General features: G+C 35.2%; 1 pseudogene across 1 annotated transcript; it reads left to right on the top strand.

Moving 5' to 3' along the window:
* Window positions 1-6,960: 6,960 nt before the first annotated feature.
* On the top strand, window positions 6,961-10,549 carry LOC149542725 (pentatricopeptide repeat-containing protein At3g16610 pseudogene; annotated as a pseudogene). The gene has a single exon (XR_016355506.1). The product of XR_016355506.1 is annotated as a pentatricopeptide repeat-containing protein At3g16610 pseudogene (transcript).
* Window positions 10,550-24,477: the final 13,928 nt, after the last annotated feature.

Raw genomic sequence — 24,477 nt, 5'->3', positions numbered from 1 at the left:
TTTGGTTTAGTAGGCTTTGTAATGCCTTGCTCGAAGATCCTTGGATCAAGGATAAATATAAGCCAAGATTTTTTTTTTTTTAAAACAAGTATGGATGTACATGACAATAAACATATGAGGATTAATAAGATCACAAAGGAAGACTAACTAAACATCTAAACACCAACGAATCTCCAAATACCACTACCGAACTAATACAACTAAACAGAAGAACAAAAACTAAAGATGACAACATAACACAAAATCACCAATTTGTGGAAACAAGGAAACACTAGCATTCCTAAAGGGTACTCAAAGGTCCAAATTGTGTTCTTTATAAAACAACAGAGATGCCCCCTTTTTTTGTGTGAGAGAATTTACAAGTACAGTCTCACGTGAGGAAGTACCTCTGTGCACAAGAAAGTACACCAAGCCACATGAGGAAATGCCATCCCACACAAGGATATGCTAGGATCAATAGCCAAAATGCATTGCACTGGTGTTGAGGTTTGCACAAGGAAGTGCAATAAGCCATATGAGGAAATGCAAGGAACCATGTGAAACTTCCACACTCTAGCATGAGGAAGTAAAATATTGCTCGAGGAACCATAAAAACACACCAAAAAAAAGGATAAAAAGATGGTAAAGATAATTCCTCCACTTTGGGGAGTATCAGATCCACAATCGAGGCATAGAAACTTGAATCGTAACCACTGAAAGACATAAACTGAATCTAACCATCTAAACATAGCAGTGAAGAAATGAACTAAAAGTAACATCGCAATGAGCTAAAACAACAAAACTAAGTGCACTATTTCTTCCAATTGTAATAACATCATGAGACCTTGAAGGTCCTAGCCATCCCTCACATGTAACATCCCAAACTACCAACTCAATGGTCAGAGCTGTCTTATGAGGACATCACTACTAAAATGTAATAACATCATAAGAACAAGAAATCTAACATGCTAATCTAGTGAGAAAAAGATACTTCAACTAAGAAAATCACATCATCTAATCATATGCTAAACATCATAATAAAATAACGTGTCGAATAATCTAACATTATCTAAACATGATATCCAAGCATTTCCATGAAAGCATAAATCACAAGAAAGCACACTTTGGAACCCGAAGTACAAAGTGAATACATCCAGCAATGGTCACACTAGGACAATGGATTATCTCTATACAACAGTCCCCAGCAGTGGTATAGGTAGCTATGCCTCCCAACCATGTGAAACCTGTAGGTTCACTCTTGCCATGCTGATGGAGATAACAATCCAACCACAAACACACATAAAGAAAACATCCATGGCTAACACTCATGCTAGATAGTAATGACTGAAACCAAGATCATGAGACAATGCAAGTACTACATGTCTTGGTCAGACACTCAATGGATAACTATGTAGGGACTTTCCTGGAGGGGAAATAACATGGCATAAAGTAGCCCAAGCTAGTGGGGTGTTGATCTCTCTTCCCAACAGAAGGCTCACACACTATGTCCTCGAACTTAATTGGGTGCTCACACATTTTAATTATCTTAAGTTTTATTACCACCCAATATTTTATTTAGTTATCACTAATTAAGCCTTCTACCAATCAACTTGGGAAAAGTCACCAAAATTGTGGTAGAAGCCCCTCCATGAAGCTACCCTACCCTACCCATACTCATCAAATGATGAGCACTCATAGAGATGCATATTCCCAACCCAACCCCAAGGATATAGCTCAACCAAATTACAACTGGGAGTTTGGGCCTCATAAGTCACCCAATAAACACACGTGCATGTGCTCGTGAGTGGGTGTGTCACCATCATGAATATCAAAACACAAGGGCTAGATGAGAACACAACCAATAAAATATTCAACCAAAAATACCTTGAGAGAATAGATGTGACACACATCCCAATGTAACATAAAAGTGCAACAATGGTCAAATTGACATCCAAATGGATGATCTAGATCCACGACCAACATCATGCTAAGAAAGCCCAAGAAAATTGGGCAGCACACAAATTGAGGTAAAAACCCCAAAACTGGAAAACTTCAAAAATAAAACCCATTTGGTCTTAGGGCACAAAAGCCACAACAATGAAATAAAATTTAGGTTCATGCACCGTATGTAAAAGTAGACAACATTACAATGCGAAACCCCAAACCCTCGTCCCAAAAACTAGGAAAATGTTCATACCCAACTAATCGGGCAGAACCAACAAACAAAAACAGAGGGGAACACTAGATCTCAGCCTCCTAACAAATAACTACCAGAAACATAACCAAAAATGGAGCTAAAACACAAAAATGAGAGAGCCCTACCTAATAGAAAAAGGGGTAGAAACAAGAAACAACACAATAAAATAAATAACCCGTAGAAGCTGTTAGAACTCATAGAAAAACAAGGTCTCCTCGAGCTAGATTCAATGAGACTGACCTCATAAAGATCCCACACTCGCAACTCTCACAATGAACAGAAACGTAATCCTCGAGAAGAGGATTTTGGAAAAAGCTCTCAAATTCTCAATTTCCAAAAGTGAGAAGTGAGGAATTAATTTCCTCTTTCAATACTTATTCACTTTTCGAGTGAATAATCAATTAGGGTAATAACTAGTTAAACTAGTTAGACCCTAAATCAACCAAAAAGAAACATGCTATTCCAAGTAATTGGAATTCATCCTTAGAAAAGCTACTAGAAATTAAAAACCAATTAAATAAAGCCCGAAAACCCTAAAACCAAAAATCACAGAAAGCCTTAACAACTTCACAACAATACAAAACTCTAAATGCACAGACACATTCACTGGTCAAATCACATAATGCAAATGACTTTGGATTTATCAAATGACCGGAAGGTTTAATTCAATATTTAAATAAGATACGTCGACCATACAGGGACGACATTGGTAAAATATGAATGACTGAATCACTAACTCCATGTGCCACTGCCATGGATATAAATTATGCACACTAAAATACATGATCAAGTGCAATTGCATATAATAACATAGATGAAGCAATAAATGCATTAATTACCTAATTTGACCATTTATTCAAATACATTGAAATAATCCATTTACATCACTCACGTTCCCATAAAGCATGACTAAGAAAGAATGGAGTAAATTACTCTAGCATTTAATCCAACATATAACATAATCAGAGATGTGTCCAAATACGGGATAACCATGTATCATCATAAACCATACTGTCATCTCAAACTGGCATCAACATGCAAATATGATCAACTACACAACATAGTAGTATAGCATCTATGATATTGAAATCAAAGTACAACATCTGATCCTTAGGTCATCTCAAATGCAGAAATAATAACATGAGTAACAAGTATCTCTCGAATTAAAACATAACAAGGTACAAACTGCAAACACGAGAGGCACTATAGGCTTGGATTTTAATTGAAGCCATGTTCATTTTGATGTGTTTGAGGTAACAAATTCTAGTGATGATTTTGTGATGGTCACCTAAGTGTAATGTGTCATATGTTCACTGTCATGCCAACTATGTATTAGAATTTAATTTGAGATGTGTAATTTTAATGTAACGTGTAACATTATATCTTAACGAGATCTTATATTATTCATTATACATTAGGGAAGCCTCAAGGCTGACTCAATTAGTTGTTAGGACTTGGTATACAAGGAATATGTTTCCTTGCATTGTAAGAGTAACATGTATGTTTGTGATTGTAATTGATGTATTGATGCAAACATGATGAGATCAGAGCAGAATATGATGTTGAGGACGTGTTGAGAACTTCAAAGGAACTGTATTGGAAAAGAGGTTGTTGTCAGCCCACCCTTGGATGTGTTATCTTAGAGAATTATTTTGTGAAGGCAGTTCTGAAGTAGTTTGGATAGTGGGTGAAGCATCTCCTAATAGGGTAGGAATCTTCTAGCAGAGATTAAAGGTCTCCTAACAGGAACTGCACGTAGTGATTGTATGTAATTGGATCCTAAAAGAATCTTACCCTTTCACAAGCAATATTTATATTAGTACATCGTTATGTGGGCATCACTCTCATTGAGGTTTTTTGTCTAATCAAGGATTTCCCTAGTTAACAAATCTTGTGTTATTGTGCATGTTTGTTATCTTGTGATTGTTCCATCTATTGGTCATATGTTTTGGACTCAATAAGATTAATTTAAGTTGTTTAAGAACACAACTGATTCAATCCCCCCACCCTCAGTTGTGTTAGTGGAATAAACTTTCTAACACGTATGTCATCACGTCATCATAATGCTATTATGGTGACAATGGACAAGCTTTTGAAGGTAACTCATTTTTCACCTATGAGGGCATCTTATACTACTTTAGTAATGCACATGTTCTTCGAGGATACTGTTTGATTGCTTGGGATTCCTTGAAGGATTATTTTAGATAGAGATTCAACTTTTACTTGGGCACTATGGAAATCTCTTCAACATGCTTTGGGTACACATCTTAAATTTAGTTCTTCTTATCATAGAGAGACAAATAGAGTAGGTGAATTAGGTTCTTGAGGATGTGCTTCACATGTATGTGATGGATCAACATGTGAAGTGAGTACTTGATTAAGTTTTCCTCTAATAGTGGGTACTATAGTTCTCTTAGCATGTCACTTTTTTAGGCATTGTATGGTAGACCATGTTGTACTCCTTTGAGATGGGATTGATTAAAGGATTGAGTAGTTTGGGGTCTAGAGATGCTTCATGATATGAAGTAGTAGGTTGTTCATATGAGAAAAAATTGGTTACTAACCAGGATTAACAAAAGAAGTATGTTGATTCCCATAGGCTTGTTCGCTACTTTTTTCTTGGTGCCTAACTCATTTTGAGTGTTCATCCATGAAAGAGTCCCATTTGTTATGAAAAAGGCTTTAAGTTACTACCACATTTTGTTAGAACTTTTGAGATGTTAAAAAGGATTGGTCCTACTACATATTTCTTGGAATTTCCACCTAATCTATCACACATCCATGACATTTTCATGTTTTGGTTTTGACACTAACATTCTCTATATGATTTGTATTATCGATTGGGGTTCTTCACAAGTACAAGACAAACAACTTTCTTTAAAGCCCATCCACATTCTTCATCATCAAAGGATAACACTTAGAGGTTGGGATATAGAGAAGGTAAGGGTTCAATGAGACATAAATGTTGAGACTTCATCCACATGGGAGGATGTCACACAATTGAGAAAATTGTACCCATATATCTTTGAAGGCTTCTAGGAGTAAGCCTATGTACCTAGTGGGGGAGGATGTAGTGCTCCCTGTTATTGTAATCTATTCCATAGTGATTTTGACCCAATATACACTTTGATTATTATTACTTGTTTATTTGCACGATGAAATGCTTCGGTGACTATACATTATTTTGATTACTAGTATCATAGCTATTAGATGCTAGATGATGATATTCAATTTGATTATATATATGCATGATGATGCTAGTGATGTGACATGATGCTTTATGATGATGCCTTGTTTATTTTATGTCCATACTTAGATTATGATTTACATTTATATCAAATGTATGTTATTAGATTAATTGCCAATATGCTTTTATGTTGTGGATATTTTTTTGACCTTTTGTATATATATGCTCATATGGTTGTAAATGATTATTTAAATGCTATATCATGTGATTATAGATTATTATGTTGTACTGCACCACTTCTATGTGTTATTTCCCATTGGTGCTAGTACGAAGTGAGAATAAAGCTATAGTCACTTGCTTGCAAGATCTACACGGTGTCCCATTCTCCAACGCGACTATGTGTTTCTTGGTTCTTCAACTATTTATATATTGAGCATCTGCACTTGATATTTGTTGGTTTACTGAATAGGTACCAAGTACATTCATCTTGATTATAAGATTTGAGTGTGTACCTATATCTCTAACAATGGCACTAGGATATAGTGAACTTGACCTTTCATGTTGAGTTAATGTCTTCCCTGTATGGACGATACATCTTCATTATTGTTATTATTATTAACCCTTTGGTTATTGTGATAAATTCAGATTTACAATTCATCATGTGATTAGACTAGGGAGCGTGCCTGTGCAATTAGGGTTCCACACTTCTTACAAAAAATATTGATTTAATTATATGCTTGAGAATTTTAATGATTTAATTTATTGACTAGTTAATTTTCTATAGTTGAATTCAAATGTCTGGAATTGTTTTATTTAATTTGGGAAAAGGGACAAATTAGTCTATTAAGTGATTTAATATTCTAATTTATAAGTCACTTTAATAGAAGTGCTTATATTAGACAAAAGTGAGTTTTTACACTCACTCCTCATTTTGTGGTATTGAGAAATTGTGTTTGTTCCAAAACCTTCTTTAGAGAATTTATAGTTTTGTTCATTGTGGGAAATTGACTTGTTAGATGGTCACTTGGATAGGCTCGTTGGATTCAGTGTGGACCCCCATCTTCCTTGTGGTTTTCATCTTCATTGGAGCTTTCTCCAATTTTTGCTCTTCATTCTCAGTTTCAAATTTTTGAAACGAGGCAAGACTCTCATTTTAATTGTTTTACTTTGTGTTAATTCTTTTTTTTGATTCTAAATGTTTGGAGGTTGTGAGCTAGTGTTCCCTTGTGTTAGAATCTTTCAACATAAGTCTAAAACAATTGCTTAGAAATAACCAACAAATTTTACTGTAAGACCACAACTCTACAAAGTTAAACAATTACTTCTAACCAAAATAAACTAAATAATAACATGAGAACCTATCCATATAAAATGAAAAGCTAGAATTACTAATCGCTCAATAAAAAATTAGCCCATTCAATTTATGAAAGTGAAAGCTGGAAAATACTCAAGGAGAGTGGGCTGATAGAATTTGTTGTTTATGGTGATAACACAATGATCAAAATCTACCGTTGGGAAAAAGGAAAAAGTACAATCTACAGTTGGAAAAAAGAAAAAAGTACAATCTACAGTTGGGGAAAAGAAAAAAGTACATACTTATGACCTCTTTTTCCAAACCACAAATTCTTCTCCATTAAACCAAATTCGAACTCTACAAAATTATTGCTTACAACCTCTTTTTAAGATCACAAATTCTTCCCTTTAAACCAACTCAAACTGCACGGAATTGTTTCAGGCAAGCCTCATGGTTCCAATCACTCAAATTCGATAGACTACTGTTCTTGTAAATGTCATAAATTCAAACAATATGATAATGTAATGGAATGGAACATTAACAAATTTATGAACAGGTTACCAAATCCATTTTCGGATTCCATTGTAGGCGCTGCTGCTTCTGTGTCTTTCTCATAACACATGGCTTCCTGTTTTACTCTGTCTAATACCAGCGTAAGGCATGTTTTCTGCAAAAGCAGCCATGGAAGCTGCGTGTCGTCATCAATACATTTCTTACAAAACAAGCATTCAGAAGTACAGCTGTATATCGGCATGTGTGGCTACTTATCATGGCATTTGCAGTGTTCCTGTTCTTGAACAATACCCAAACTCAAAATTACAAGACAATGAAATGTGTAGGGAGAGAATGAATCAGGATGGCTTCAACGCCTGTGGCTGCCTTCTCCAGGCGTGCAGTAGCTTCACACAGCTTATAAAACGTCACGCTCACATTCAAATTAGTGGTCTTCAACATAACATAGTTTTGGGTACCAAACTAATAACTCTGTACGCCAAATTCGATGCTTTGCAAGATGCACGCAAAGTGTTCAACAAAATGAGTGAACGAAATGTGTTCCTGTGGAATGCAATAATAAGAGGGTACTCCGGGAAAGGCTTTTGGCAGCAGACGCTTGAATTGTATTTTGAGATGCGAGCTGTAGGCACACAACCTGACTTCTTAACTTTTCCCATCGTAATCCGGGCATGCGCAGTGTTATCAGATTTGCAGAAGGGTAAAGAGATACATTGTCATGTTGGCAGGGATGGATTTGAGTCGGATATCTATGTGGGAAATGCACTGATAGATATGTATGCAAAGTGTGGGAGTGTGAGCGATGCTCGTCAAGTGTTTGACAAAATACCCCATAGAGACGTGATTTCGTGGACTGCCATGATCGGAGGCTATTCACAGAATGGATTGTCCAACGACGCGATGTTTCTATTCAATCTAATGCAGCGTTCAGATGTACAACCCAATGCCGTTACGCTTGTGAATGTGCTCCCAGCATGTGCTGATTTAGGCTTCGTGGAGCAAGGTGAGCATCTTCATAATCACATAATTGAAAGTGGATTAGGGTTTGATGTTTCTGTGGGAACTGCTCTTATAAACATGTACGCCAAATGTGGGAACATAGAAAAAGCTCGTCGCTTGTTTGACAAAATGCACGAAAGAAATATCATAATGTGGACTGCCATGATTACAGGGTATATCCGAAATGGGTGTGGGGAGATTGCACTTGACCTCTTTCATCAGATGCTAATGACAAACTTGAAACCTGACTCCATCACCATTGTAAATGTATTGTCAGCTTGTATAAGTCCAGGAAATCTAAATCAGGGGAAGTGGATCCATGAATATGTAGTTCGAAAAGGAGTTGAGTTGGATTTTTTTATAGAGAATTCCCTGGTGGCAATGTATGCTAGGTGTGGGAATCTACAGGCTGCACGAGATCTATTTGATAAGCTTTCACAAAAAACTGTGATGTCATGGAACGCAATTATTGCAGGGTATGCTGAAAATCGTCACTCCAAAGATGTAATGACACTCTTTAGTCAGATGAAACTGACGGATGTCAAACCCAATTCGATCACCATGGTGAATCTGCTTTCAGCATGTTCGGTTTTAGGAGATCTTAAACTAGGCATGTGCATTCATAATTACATCATCAGAAGTGGGTTTGAGTCAAATGTTTTTGTGGGTACGGCAGTTACAGACTTGTATTGCAAATGTGGGGATATAGAGCTTGCTCGGACTGTTTTTGATACAATGTATAGAAAAAACGTCGTCTCTTGGAGTGCCATGATCGCAGGATATGCCCAGAATGGACATGCGAATGAGGCATTTTCATTATTTCATGAAATGCAACTTGCAGATGTTTCACCCAATCCAGTTACTTTCATAAGTCTGCTTCCGGCATGTGCCAACTTAGAAGATTTGGAACAAGGCAGGAGCATCCATGAATACGTTATTAGAAATGGATTTGATTCCGATGTTTCAGTGCAAACTGCAATTTTGGACATGTATGCCAAATGTCGGGATATAGAAGCTGCCGGCCAATTGTTTGACAAAATGTCTAGAAGAGATGTGGTTTCTTGGAACGCCATGATTGCTGGTTATGCTCAGAGTATTCATGCTACCAAAGCTTTGACACTTTTTCATGAAATGAAACTTGCAAATGTGCAACCAGATTCTGTTACAATGACATGCGTGCTTCCAGCATTTGCTCATCTAGCAGCTTTAGAGCAGGGAAAATGGATCCATACTAACATAATCAGGAGTGGATTCGATTCAGAAATTTCTGTGGTCACTGCCCTTATTGACATGTATACCAAGTGTGGAGCTTTATACTTTGCATGTAAACTATTTGACAAGATGGTGGAAAAGGATGTAGTCTCGTGGAATACAATGATTGGAGCATATGGAATGCATGGATATGCAAAGGAGGCTCTTGAACTTTTTAGCAAAATGCGATCAATGTGTGTTAAACCAGATCACATTACCTTTATTTGTGTTTTGTCCACATGTAGTCATGCAGGCCTGGTGGATGAAGGTTGGCAATACTATAAATGCATGTTACAAGACTATTGCATCAAGCCTAGTATGGAGCATTACGCTTGCATGGCTGATCTTCTTGGCCGGGCTGGTCAGTTGGAGGAGGCACACATCTTTATCCAAAGTATGCCATTAGAGCCTGACCCAGGAATATGGGGAGCATTGCTTGGTGCTTGCAAGAGCTATTGTAACATTCAACTAGGAGAGCTTGTGGCAGAACGCCTTTTTCAGTTAGAGCCTAACAATGCTGGACACTATGTATTGCTATCAAACATCTATGCCGCAGTTGGCAGGTGGGATGACATGGCAAAAGTGAGGAGAAGGATGAAAGGTAAGAGACTGCAAAAGACACCAGGATACAGCTCAATTGAGGTGAACTACAGAGTTCATGTGTTCCTTGTTGAAGACTGATGACATCCTGAACCCAAGAGTATTTATGCCAATTTGGGTTGGATGAGCGGATGGAACCAGGTGTTTTCATAGCTTAGTTGTTGAGCTGTGGTGTGGAGAAGTTATGGTGAACATACGATTGATAATCACAAGGAGAGGTGGCCACTGATTTTGGGCTTATCAACAAAAACTCAGGGCTTTTTATGTGGATCACAAAAAACCTTAAAGGGCTGTGATGATTTGTCATGATCACCAATCGTTTCTTTCCTGCTCTACCTATATATTTGGAGGTTAAAAAACACTTGTGTCGTGATTACAGAAAACCCTTGTATCCGCTGTGACAAACAATAAAGAGAAATTGTGTCTTTCTCTCGTGGATGTAGCCATTAATGGTGAACCACGTAATACTCGTGTCCTCTTATTTCTGTACAATTATTGTTTGTTAAATCTGAGAATTTGTTTTGCATTATCTATTGGTATCAGAGTAGAGTGAAATTGAGAAGAGGAGGAAGATACAGATAAGTGGAGGATTTTCAGCCAAAGCTACAGGATGTAAAAGTTGGAATTCATAGTGCAGTTGAAGTAGAGAGATGAAAATAGCTTCTATGTTTGGTGAAATCTAAGAATTCAATCGATCTAAATGATGAGGGTTACATGTTTTTCATAATTTTTAATTGGGTCAAGAAGCTTATTTGACTATTAAGGTTAGGTTTAGTGGGTAAAAATTAAAATATGTTTGATCTATCGAAGTTGTCAAACTAACTTAATGGTGTCAAGATCACCTACATGCAAAGATAATCTGTCACATGGAAGAATGGAGTAAAAAACCAAATGTTTGGACTATGAAAATTCGAGAGATTATATTATTAAATAATAGAATAAAATACAATATACAATAGATAAATCTTCATAAGGGAAGATTGTGCAACCTAAAAGAAACCTTAAAAGGTAAATATTTAATAATTAATATAATTATTAAATGTCACTACTGTGTAAAAGTGAAATATTAAGAAGGGAGTAAAGATAACTTAATAAATATGATTAAGGTATTACTTGAACACCCCTCTAAGATGAACAAGAGTGCAACTACAAACAATACAAGAAAAATAGAGGAAACTACAAATCTGAAAGCAAACTTGGGTTTCGGCAACATGACCTAATGAGGTAACCAATCACAACTAAATCTATGTAAAGCAGAGAAATAAAACTACATGGGAAAAACTCTACTCCGAAAAGAGATAGAAATAGTGCTAAAACAAGAAAATGAAGGAAGGTAGGCCTCATCGAGACCCCTCAAGGACAACTTTCTTCACCCCAAGCATGGGACACAACTAAAAATAGTGTGGTGATGCTGAAGGTTTAGTGTAGATGTTTGCAACCTATTTCTTTGTAGGTATGTAATCCAAGATGAGAGAACAATCATTAATCAACTATCTGATGAAGTAAATGTGGATCTCAATATGCTTAGTCCACTAATGCTCCACTAGGTTGTGGGAAATGTGAATGGCACTTTGATTGTCGTACCAAACAATAGTGGGACTATCAAGAGGAAACCCAAACTCTGTCATTAACTATAAAAAGCCACAAAATCTCTTGATTGTTGCACTCGATACTCAACCTCTATGGATGATAATGCAACCATGTTATAGGACTAGAACCAAGAGTAAACACGAAACCAAAAGTAGACTTCCGATCATTGCCATCACCAATCCAATTTGAGTCAGTGAAGCCAACAATGTGAGGGGATTCTGATGTATAGTGAATGTCATAATTTTTGGTGCCCCTAATGTACCTCAAAATACATTTGGTCACTTACCAATGACTCTCATGAGAATCATGTGAGAATCTAGAGACAGGGCCAATAACAAAGGAAAGATCAGGATGAGTGTGTGTCATGCACAACAAACTGCCAACCAACTACCTCTATAATGTAGGATCTACTGAAGGAGTAGTGCATGTGGTAGACAAAAGAATGTTTGACTCAAATGGTGTGGGGGTAGGCTTGCAATCAAACATGCCAAAGTGTTGAAGCATATCAAGAGCATACTTATGTTGGAGTATAGAAGTCCATCCGAAGATTGAATAACTTGTAGGCCCAAAAATAATGCAGAAGACCAAGACGTGTTATCTTAAAATGCTCCATCAAAGCTCGTTGAACACTCTGAATCATAGAGAATGAACTATCTATAATGATGAGATCATCAACATATAGCACAAATATCAAAAGATCTACCCAATGACTCTAAATGTACACTATATGATCAAAATGACAACATGTGAAGTGTGAAACAAGTAGAAAGAAGACCATCTTCCCATACCAAGCTCGAGGGGCCTCTTTGAGACGATATAATGATCGCCAAAGTCTGCAAACTATAAATGAGTCCTGCACAAAACCCTTAAGATTCTCCATATGGATCTCTTCATGTAGGTCTCCATGCAAGAAACACTCTTCACATCCATTTGAAACATTGTCCATCCCTGAGAAGTTGTAAGGGAGAGTACAAGGCAAATAAAATTCATCTTGGTGATAGGAGCAAATGTCTCAAAGTAATCAATACCCTCCACTTGAGAAAACCCCTTCGCAACAAGACGTGCCTTATACCAATCAATCATACCATCTGCAAAAAAATTGGTACGGTACACCCCCTTTCACCGAACCAACTTTCTTCATTTCAAAAGAGAACAAAGATCAAGTGTGATTCTTCACCAAAGAATACTCCTAATCCATGCCCCTATCCCACTCAAGATGACCTATTGCCTTAGAAAACTTCTTCCAAAGTGGCATGACTCAAAAGACCTGTATTAAATATTTTAGCACAAGTGCGAGGAGTATCGAAAGGATCACCTACCAAAGATTGAACTACCTCAATAGTAACATGGGCCCAGTTCAAAAAATGTTAAGTATTTGGTGGCAGTGGTGAAGGAGAGTGATCACCAACATCATCCTCAGAAGATAGGGGATCCTTAAGAGGTGAAGAGGAAGTACTAGGTGTATCATCTTAAAATGGACACACTACATTTTGAGACCTTTTATCCCTCCTTAGTGTGGTTTCAGTCTTTTTTCTTTCTCCTCAATCCATCTCATGCTTCTATATCATCCCTACTCTTTGATTCTAGGTATAAGGATTATCGAGGGAAACGTTACACACATTGGCTAGGTGGTTAAGAGATTCAATAGGTTTTTCTAGATGGAGTTTCTCAGCTTATCACCATTGATTCAATCCATTTTTTCTTAATTGAAAACACTCATCACCTTAAGTTGTATCGAAAGCCATACAATAGAGATGATCTATCACATTACTTGCAATAATAATTTATTTCATTGTCCACATCACCTATCTTCTCATTCCATATAATGATACTAGTCCATCATCGTCAACATCACCATCATCCACCACACCTTCTATGGATGAGCCTATTGGTTCATCTACAACCATTTAACAAACACAATTACCTTTTCTTATATTCAAAGCACACACTATTCTGTAATCATCAATATTCATCTATTAGTTCATATTAAACAAACATTCAACACCACTCCTGTAAGGAACCTATAATAGTCATTGATGTCATTTTCTAATGGGACATGACCATCCAAAACATGCAACAATTACTTTCTATAAGAATCAACATGTAGTCATACTATTTATTTTCTATGTCGTCACTACAAGTTTAATTTTCCAAAATACAACCCCTCTTTTGTTGTTGCTATCAATTCATGTTACATGTCGTCATTGTAATCCTTATTGCTAGTTTAAGAATTTCGCTCTAGTCAGATCAACCACTCATCCTCAATACACTTTCAAATTTATTACTATCCTTCTACTTATTGTGTATCATCTTTTGTGTATATTGTCATTCTAGGTATTCTTTGCATGTTATCATTTAATGACACATTATTACATTAACTTCTATTGATTTCACAAGCATTTCATTCATTGCATGATTATATATCATTTCATTACATCCAAAATATTATTCTACATATAAAATACCACTCCATTTAGACAAATTAAAAATTTAGGTTTTTTTTGGTGGGCGTGAGGGGGGAGCCTAGATTTTTCATATTAAATTAGAACATCTTATGTGAACACAATTATAGTAATTCACTAGCAATTTCAAAGAATTCAAACTTGTATGTAAGAGAGGAAGATTTGAATAGAAATGGGAGGAGATATTATCAAAAGGGAGCTAATACAAAACACCATGTTAGTCATGGACGATATTTCCTATCATTATCGGAGTGAGAAGGATTGAAAAATTATTATTTGAGGTGGATGAAACTCAATGGAGAAAGAGAACAACTTATGACCACATGTCATAATGATGAGGATATAATTGAAGGCTTACGAGTGGAAGCTTAAGAATATTTAATTTTAAAAGTGTGTACTTTACCTATGACAAAGAAGGATTTCCCAATAACTATGGTAGTTATAGTCTATTCTAAATTCACAAGGTCTAGAGGGAGAGAGAGAATTGCTCATCATTGCACGGATCAACGTTCTTGTCCCTACCATGGTTGTGTTTAGGACTTTCAATGTATGTAATTAGGTATTCCACTTGTAACAAAAGACAATCCCTTCTATCTTTAGAGCATTATAATCCAAGTTCTCCCTCACATACTAGTAAATATTCCTAATTATTTTCTTATATGTTTAAGAGTATGTTTGAGAATATTTTTGTGCCTACAATAATATCACTGATAGACCCACGTTACCTCATCTAACTAAATAAGCTATGGAAAAAGATGGTATTAATCCAAAAAGGGTGACAAGGGAAAATAAACCTCGGGAGGAGAATCTACCATTAGAAGAATTTTTTGAAGAAAATTCACTTCCTTCACTATCACCAACCTATATACCCCATGAGCACATAGATATAGATGCAAGATGACTAACCTACATATCATCTAAAAAATAGTGTGCAATGTATTATTGAAAGAGCTCCCTCTTTCTTACAAATAATTAGAGGGTTAACTGAAGGAATACTAGAAAAAGGAAATGCAACTACGAGGTAATGCCAAAGACCTAGAATTTTGATTTTGATTTCACCAACAATATGACATTGTTGGATGACTCTAACAAATACCCACAATTAAGATAAAAAATGATTTAAAATGTTTTCACAAGTCGGGCCCTCTTATGCCTCCTTTAGTCCAAATATTATTAACTCATATGCTTGCGTTAAGGTATACAATGAAGGGAATTGATCAATTTAAATAAGAATGAGAGAAAGATAAGGAAGACACTAGAGAAAATAATAATGTTAAAATTAAATAGAGATAATTAAACATAAATAAGTTTATAGTCACAATTTTTAGAAACTAGCTAATTTAGCAACTGAGTTAGTAAGTTGCAAGCCTCCTACTTGAGTCTATGTTCTATGTGTGCACAAATAGTTTTCATTCTTTCAAATATAAATCAATTTATTGGTTGTATTCCTATTTTGTAATTACATCATGGTCAATATTCATAACCTATATAAGAGTCATTCAATACATGGAAAATCAATTGTGTAAAGTTTGCTCACATGTTTAGTTATTCCTTATAACACTAAATATAATTTGTTAATATATGTAGGAAATGTTCAAATCAAGGTTTTTTCATCATATAATATAAATCAACATCAACAATAGATACTACCACAAAGTATTGAGAAATGGAGAGTTTAATTCCTCTCCACCTAATTTTATTTCAAATGAAAGGATTCGGTTAATCAATAAGCCTAGGGTGCATAGAAAAATTCTAGAATATGGGTAGGAATATTAAAGGAGATTTGAAGATTTGGTTATACAACCAAGTAGAAATAAATTATGATTCTTTTAGGTTAGATGAAATGAAATTACTCGAGTGTTGAAGTAGAAGGGACCCTATTGTATTTATAGATACAATGCAACAACTTTTAGGGAAAATAAATATATCAAAGAATTAATAGACACTCAATCATTTGGTTCCCTCTAATATGAATCCAATGTTATGTTTTTTACCCATTTTCTCATTGGCTAGGGGGGAATATTGTAGATGCAACACTAGGGAGGGATGGGTGAGACAAAATAATAGAGTAAAAAGGTTTAGATATTTCAAGCAAGGGTGTCATTGAATTAGAAGACTATGGCCTCATAACATTATACTATAACTTGGGGGTATAACTTTTTAAAGGAAAAGCACAAAAAATAGTTAAGAGCAATGAAGAGCTCTAGATTGACCATTTCTAAAACTATTTACTCTCATACTTTAGATAATATTTTGTATTATTTTAATATAATTTTTGTATATGTGTCATATGGAAAATGCATATATTTTATGGATAATTATGGGATGATACAATTTTATGATGTTAGAAATGATAGTAATGCAAATGAATGTTTTTTTGTGAAACTAATATGCAAATGAATGTTTTTTTGTGAAACTAGCTTACAATAAAAACTCAACTACTAACTCATAGTGACATGTTACTACCAATGAAGTGATAGTAATGTGAATGAATTTTTTTTTTTTGAAACTAACTTACAATAAAAACTCAATTACTAACTCATAGTGACATGTTCCTACCATTGACTACTCATAGCATGTTGTCTCCTACATGGCTCACAATGAAAAAATTATAGAGTTGTCAAATGTGATGCAACTATGAAGGATGGAAGTGGTTGATCATTACTTTCTATTTATGTTTTTGAAAAAAAAGAAACAAGAATGTGTTAGCTTGTGGTATAAATAGAAGACACTAGACACTATTAAACAACACATTAACAACACTAGTGCCTATCATCAAGTAAAAATAGCTTTGTATGTCTATCCCTATCAAAAAAAGGTCCAAATGTGACATAACCACCAACCATAGTTTGCATTCTCAAAGAGCATTATGGGACAAGCCCCCATATTAGATGCATAATTTAACCAAAGACAATAGCCAAGGACCTAGGTGAGCCCTTTAAAACTGACAACCACCACCCAATCACAAGAAGAAAAGAAACAAGGGGAGAGACAAACTCATCTTCAAAAGGCCCAATATCCAAATTCAAGTAGCAGATATCATGTCCTTTTTTGACCATCATGACCAAAGGTTCAAAGCCAACCAAGCTGCCAATTTAGATCAGCATTCTCAAAGATTTTCTACCCCACTGTAAACTCCCTTCCCATCTCAATAGTGAAGGGGTCCACCTCAATAGAAGTAGGGAGAGGAAAGATCACAAAACCAACACTTGGGAAGTGATACTTCCAAGTGTCAATAGTACCACCAGTGGTAGCCCAAATACCCTTGACATCAATATGGATCACTTCCACCTTAGAAATCACAAGCTTAAACTCCACCTCTATGGGAGAGAACCATTTTGGATCAAATATACCATGAAGGGGGAAAACAAAAAACTCCAAGCCCACCATTTGGGTAAACACACATTTCTCATAAATAAAAGGCAAAGGGAAGCCCTCTGAATAAGGAATATAATTCCTAGTAGTGGGGGAAACCAAACCCGAGCCAAAAGCTCCAAGGTACATAAACACTTATGAAACAAATCAACATTCTTCCTCATCAGGTATGTGGGCTTCTTCTCATTACTTGGCCATACATCTAGACTACACAGACTGGAATAGAAATTCACCAAGGAACCCAAGCACATTGAGAGTCTTTCCATCAACACCATGGGGACAACTGCAACACAAACAGTCCTAGTAGAATCAATCCAAGAGAGTTGTTGACCAACCCAAAATATGGAGTAGGGGATTGCACCATTCTCAACAACACACAAAGAATAAAGGGCACCAAATATCCACTTCCATCCAACTTCTTCAAAAATAGAATTCACATAGAAATAGTCCAAAAAAACTTGGACACTTTAAGTTCTTCCTATAATTGTCACATAGCAAATCAACAAATCAACAATACAACACTGTTGCCACCAACTCTTGGTCAGTAAGTGAATCCCAATGTACTTTGTATCGACAAAAAAAAAAAAAATCCCTTTGTTGACATCCATCTTTTCTTATCCCAAACAATATGAAAGTCACCCAAAAAAAGGAGCACAATGACCCTCCAAGGAGAAAGGCACAGACCAGACCTCATTAGAGAAATGCCAAGCAACATATCTTGGACAGGTCTCATTGTGGGATAATCAAATCACCACAATCCTCTAAAAACTTAAGTCATGAGCCAACCCCGAGCCATGGAAAAAGATTCGGAAAGAAGCCCCAATAGCATATGGAGGTATTTGCTCGAACTAGCTCCAAAACCATAAATAGAGTGAAAGGGGCAAGAAAAGATTAAAAAAACAAAAACCCTACCAAAGCACTCCACCTTAGACGTTGTCTAGAAGAAGCCCCAGCCGAGAGTCCAAGTGGAGAATGTGCCCCGATAACAAGGACGGGATGAAAGCATGCGCCACAACAATGTTAGAGCATATAGATGACACATAAAAAGCGATCAAGAGCCATATCCACAGCTCCCAACGTGGACATTGCAAGTCATTAACCACAAACACAACCAATGGGTTCGCAAAAACTAGACATTGGAAGTAGAAGGGCCCACATCATCATACTCCCAACCTCTAAAAATCTCAATAAGCCACCAAGAACTAGAAGCTCCCACACCATCATTGAAAATAGACAGAGTTATGGGAACACACCACTATGAATGCAAGTCCCAACATGGGAAAGAAATCCCTAAATGGGTCCAAACCAATCCTTCCCTACAATGAGCACGTAACCAAAGAGAAGGAGAATCCATAACAAAGAACACACGTTTTGAGAAATCCTCCCAAACTAGGAACCAAACATTCATTAAGGAAGAAAGTGGCTTAAGTATGCCAAAAGATTAATGACCCACTGTAGGAAGCCCAAAATGCCAAAAGAACTTCATACACATAGATATTAGTGGAAAACACCAAATGTCGAAAATAAGGGGAAGACCAAATCACCCACTACATAAACTCCTTCCCAAATCCTCCTCTTTAACATCTTCCTCATCAAAACACTCAAAATTTGGAAACCCACCCCAACTCCTCTTCCCACTTAAATCCTTTACCATTTGAGATTGTTATTATCCAATATTTACTTTCTATTTATGTTTTTAATAAAGAATAAACACATTTTAAGTACAAGGAGACACTTCAAGAAAAATAAGAATATGGCTCACAATGATACTTACACTATTCTTGCATGTTTCATATTTTTGCTATTTTTTAATGTAATGTGAGTTTGACAGGGATTTTGGAACCATTCATTCTTGTTAGTTAGTATTTTATTAAAGGTTAAAGAGAAAATAAGACATCCCTCATTTTTATACATAATTTATTGTTGTTGGATAATTTGTTAGAGTCCCAAAGTAATCTACTCTTAGGTTTATGTATAAATGATAGATCTTATAAGAGTTGAAGGGTTATTGAGAATATATTAATTATTTAGTTGTTAGATTCTGTCATACTTTTCTTGTTGACTAGTGATATTATTACTAGCTTATTAATCTATTCAAATTGATGATATTTTTAGTTTAAGACTAAGCATTATTAATAGAGACTACATAACTCAAGCACAAGCTAGTTGAGGTATTGTACCTCTCTTTTTAGTGCAGATTGTTAAGACTAATGATAGGTTTATTGTTAGGTAAATTGACAGTTTAATTCTTACATTCATTTCCTTTGATTTAGGTTGATGTGGTCATTCGATAAACACTATTAGAATAAATTGTGTATTTTAATATGCAATATAAGACCATAGTGGATATCACCTATAATCATTATTATGTCAATTGATCAGTAGTCTATAGTGACTTATATGTAGCTAGGCTTAATTTTAGAATTTTGATGGTTTTAATTTAGTTTGTTCCTTTTAGCTAATTTTTTTATACGTAATTGATCAGATAACTCAAAGATCACTTCTTTGCACTTATAGTGGCAACATCAACTAAGAAGACATGTTCCTAATCAATAATTAAATGAAACCTTTGAGATAATAGATTACTTAATAAGGGATTTGTTGGTCTAGTTAGCCATATGCATGACATTTTGGCATCAATCTATTACACTTAATATGAGTCAACCATGAGTAAACGAATCATGTTGTTGAAGAGCTTGCAATAGTTGAGCATCCATGATTCTTTGTTGTAGTGCAAGAAAATTTGAATTAAGCTTGATGTGAGGTGTCCATGCATTTAGAACTAGAATTTTAAGTATCATTTTAAAATTTTGATTTAATTGTAAAATCATTGCATTCACTAACAATGCTCCCAACCATACAAGGATTATTATTAATACACCCCTTTAAAAAAAAATTCTAAAATTCGCCTTCACATTTCAACCACAAATCAACACCACCATCCATTATCACGTTCTCTCTCCTACCTCGTGAAGAGAGTGATCTAGTCAACACAACAACTACATATTAAAAAAACATCATTGCTAGTCTTAAGACACCCTTTTGACGATGCTTGTCCTCCAAACTCTCGCTTATTCCACTTGCTTCTACCATGTGAGTAAGAATGATTTATACAAGCATTAGTAACAAAGTGTACAAGACTCATAATTATATTATGTTGGAATTTTTATAGTTATCATTAGCATTATATGTTACATGGCCAAACGATCTAATTAGCATATCTTTGTTATACCCCTTAGTCCTTGATTCTTATACCTGATTTTTCATTAAATAAGTTTTTAAAAGTTTCATCAACCCATTAGATTAAGCTCTATCTTACCTTCAATTGCTATAGTTACGAAGGACTAGATTTATCCTCCCAAATATTGAGAAGAGTAACAAGACCCTGCGAAATTTAGGGCGGTATTAATTGTATGTGTAAATATAGGAAGTTAATAATAATCTCTTATCGTAGCTTTTAAGAAAGCGGAAAAAAGGGAAGGATAATTACTTTTTGGAAAATGTGCTTAAATTATTGCGCTTTTGTCGAGCAAAGATGAAACACATGATTTTTTCTATTTTTCCTTACTTTTTTTATAAAATGAGTGTTTTCAGCGGGTCAACACGTTTTGAAGGACCAGATTACATGAAAAATCAAATCTTCATTTAAAATGTGTGGAGAGACTTATAGATTTTTTCCACGTAGGACAACTGTTTTTGTACAAGGCGGTTTCTTTTCTGTGCGATGGGAGCGAGCTTCTGTAGACACCGTGATTATATTAAGTAATGTTTGTAACTATTTCAGATTTGGAAATCCATTTGTTATCAAGTTTTGCCCATATATTGGATCCGAGAGTTTAGAGATAGACATTGATTTCTATTACCATATTCTTATTCAATACTTCTAAAAGGAGAGATAGGAAGGGCACACTTGGAATTAGTTAGGAATCCTACATCTATATAGTAGAAACTATTTTTTTATTATTAATCTTAGATTTGGTGAAAGATAGAAAAGAATAGATATATAAAAGGATAAACTAGAGGTAATGGGACAGAGATGGAGAGAGAAATAGAGTATGTGTCAGGAAGGGAGAGAGGGGGGGAGATAAGAGAGGTATAGAGGACAACATATACTAAGAAGAGATAGAGAGAGATATAGACGGAGATGTACAGACAAAGCAAAATACCAAATATGAGAGAGAAGTGGAGAGAAAGGGAGAGATATACAGAGATAGGGATAGAAAGATGGAGAGGTGCAGAGGGAAGAAAAAGAGAGGTATATCTAGATGGAGATTGAGAAGCAAAGGGGTATGGAGAGGAGAGAGAAATATAGAGGGAGAGAGTGGAGATGGAAGATATAAATATATAAAGAAGAGAAAACGAGTATGGAAGATAAAGATAGAGGTAGAAAGTGATATTTAGAGAGAGGTAGAGATGGGCAAATATATAGTAATAGAGAGGCATGGAGAGATAATGAGATAAACATATACATATAGAGAGATATTGAGATAGAGGGAGGAGATAGAGAGAGAGATGGGGGAAGAAATATGAAGATGTGAATATTTATAGATAAAAGAAGGTGGTGATGGGGAGATGAATATAGATTGAGAGGATGGGAAAAAAAATAGATATAGAGATAAAGATAGATAAAAAGGTAAAGATAGAAAGAAATCGACAAAGATAGTGACGAAGGTATGAAAGAGATAGAAATGGTGAGATAGACTAATGGAGAGATGAATAGATAGAAAGAGGATGAGAGGGAGAGACAAACAATAAGACAAATACTTAGATAACCTTCCATACCTCTATGACGTACCTATTGCACGCAAAGGTGTGATTGCTAGTTATTTTTACGTGGGAGGCCTTTCCTATATGAAAGGTAGAAGTTGACTTTTCCAGCCAGTGATAGACAGTGTTGTAGAGGAGTAGGATGACCATACAAACAATTTGATTCATTTGTTTCCTCTCCTACACTATGGAAATGGCCTAATAGCCATCCGTGCTAACTTTGTGCACATACAATTCCTAATCCGTATGTCAAAATTTGCTAACTTTTTGGTGAATCTTCATAGATATGTGAAGAGCTTAAAGCTAACCTTTCGACTTTCCCATATTTATGGAGCTCTTTGTAGAACTCATAGCGTGTGAGGTGGTCTAAAAGTGCTATTTTAAAATGTTCGCCCTAGACCCCCAATAGCTGTTATAGTACTTTTGGGACAAATGGACGAATCAAAAATCAAGAAAACTAAAAAAAGAAAAAAAAGAACGACTATTAGTGTTCATGATAATTTTTTTTGGTATGTTTCTGTGAAGATACTGGGATTTGTTTGGACGATGATTAGGAGGAAGATAACGGTTAACATGACCACATTGTGTACATAAGCGATAACTAACTCGCTTCCCTATACAATTTGAATGAAACCCAAGTTGAAGAGCAAAAAGAAATCAAAGTCCCTTTGTTAGTAAGGTATGGTCATGGCGGGCAAAGAACATGCTATTGACTCAGGCATATAATGCTTCTCCCAACTAAACCTTTGCACCATCTCTGCAACACTTTTTCAGATGCTCGCAATCTTTCACAAGGCTCCTAATCTTCCAAATTGTGGAAGTTATGGATTAATTTCTCCATGTAGCAGGTTTAAGGAAGGGATGGTTTAAGATGGGTGGCATGAAGTTCAATGAGTCGAGCTACTTTGTTTTAAAGTTTTTTATTTTAATTTAAGGGTTTTGACTATATTAGTGGCAAACGAGTGTTTATTTTTTAAATGAGTCCCTGCCTATTGTGAAAAGCTTAAGAAATAATTATCTTAAACCAATTTATTTTGACTTTTGACTTTTTTATAATTTTAAAAAGTTGGTTCTCAATCAAATATAGAAAAAGATGGCTTTGTAACAATATTTTATATATTAAAAGTTGTAATATTTTTCATAATCATATAGACAAATATTTTAAAGATAACTTTATCAAGCTATTAATTAAATTTTAACAACATATTAACAATGATAGTCCATATATATATATAACAAAAAGTCTTAGGATCATCTAATAATAAACCATAAAATCAGTAACTACTTAATCAGTGGATAAACAAACACTCAACTACATTCGCTAGTGAGGAATTTGAAGAGATCCATTTAATTCCCCTATTATTCAACATCTTTATCATAGGCATTCTTCTTGAAAGATGTTAAGATGGGTCAATCTTCTTTAAAATAAAATAAAATTCATTGACCTAACTAATGACAAACTTTGAAAGCTCTAAGATAGAGAGAAATGTCAAAGGTAACAATTTTTGTATTATATTAGTAACAAAAATGAAAAAAGAAATATGATGAAAATAACCACACATGTTTGTTAATTTTTTTAATAGATTGTCTTTGAATAAAATTTCAAATAAATGGGGGGTTAGCTAGTGTTCTAAAGAATAATACAAAATCTAGTTTTGATTATTGGTAGTAGCAAAGTTAAAACCTAACTTAGCAGGTTCACTGCTAGACCCCTCCAAGTTAGGTTTGATTATGTGCAAATTCTAGCCCTTAGCAATTTTTTTGCTAATTTTGTCACTATAGAAAACATTATTGTAAATTTTGACAAAAGGACCCATGAGGACTTTCAACGAATTTAGAGTGAAGTTGGTCCAAAACTTTTAATTTTTATTTTTGACTTTTTATTTTTTTCCCATAATTTGGTGTATTCCACCCTCCAACCCTAAAATGATCACTAAAAAGGCCAAAAAGCTTGTTTTGTATGTCATTTGGACTAAAACGTTAGTATTTATGGTGGTGATTTTTTTTATGTTGCTTTAAAATAAGCATAGTGATGTATTAACTTATTTGTTTGTGCGCACCTCTCTCTCTCTCTCTCTCTCTCTCTCTCTCTCTCTCTCTCTCTCTCTCTCTCTCTACACACACACACACACACACACACACATATACATACATATACATGCATATATGCATATCTATACGTATACATATCTACACACACACACACACTTGAAAAACTACATATTTTTGTATGGATGAACCCAAAATGATTTTTTATCCAATT

This window comes from Cupressus sempervirens, chromosome 8 (assembly GCF_028749045.1).
Source record: "Cupressus sempervirens isolate cs-2001-9-10 chromosome 8, ASM2874904v1, whole genome shotgun sequence".
Taxonomy (NCBI): domain Eukaryota; kingdom Viridiplantae; phylum Streptophyta; class Pinopsida; order Cupressales; family Cupressaceae; genus Cupressus; species Cupressus sempervirens.
This window is presented reverse-complemented; position numbering and strand designations above follow the sequence as displayed.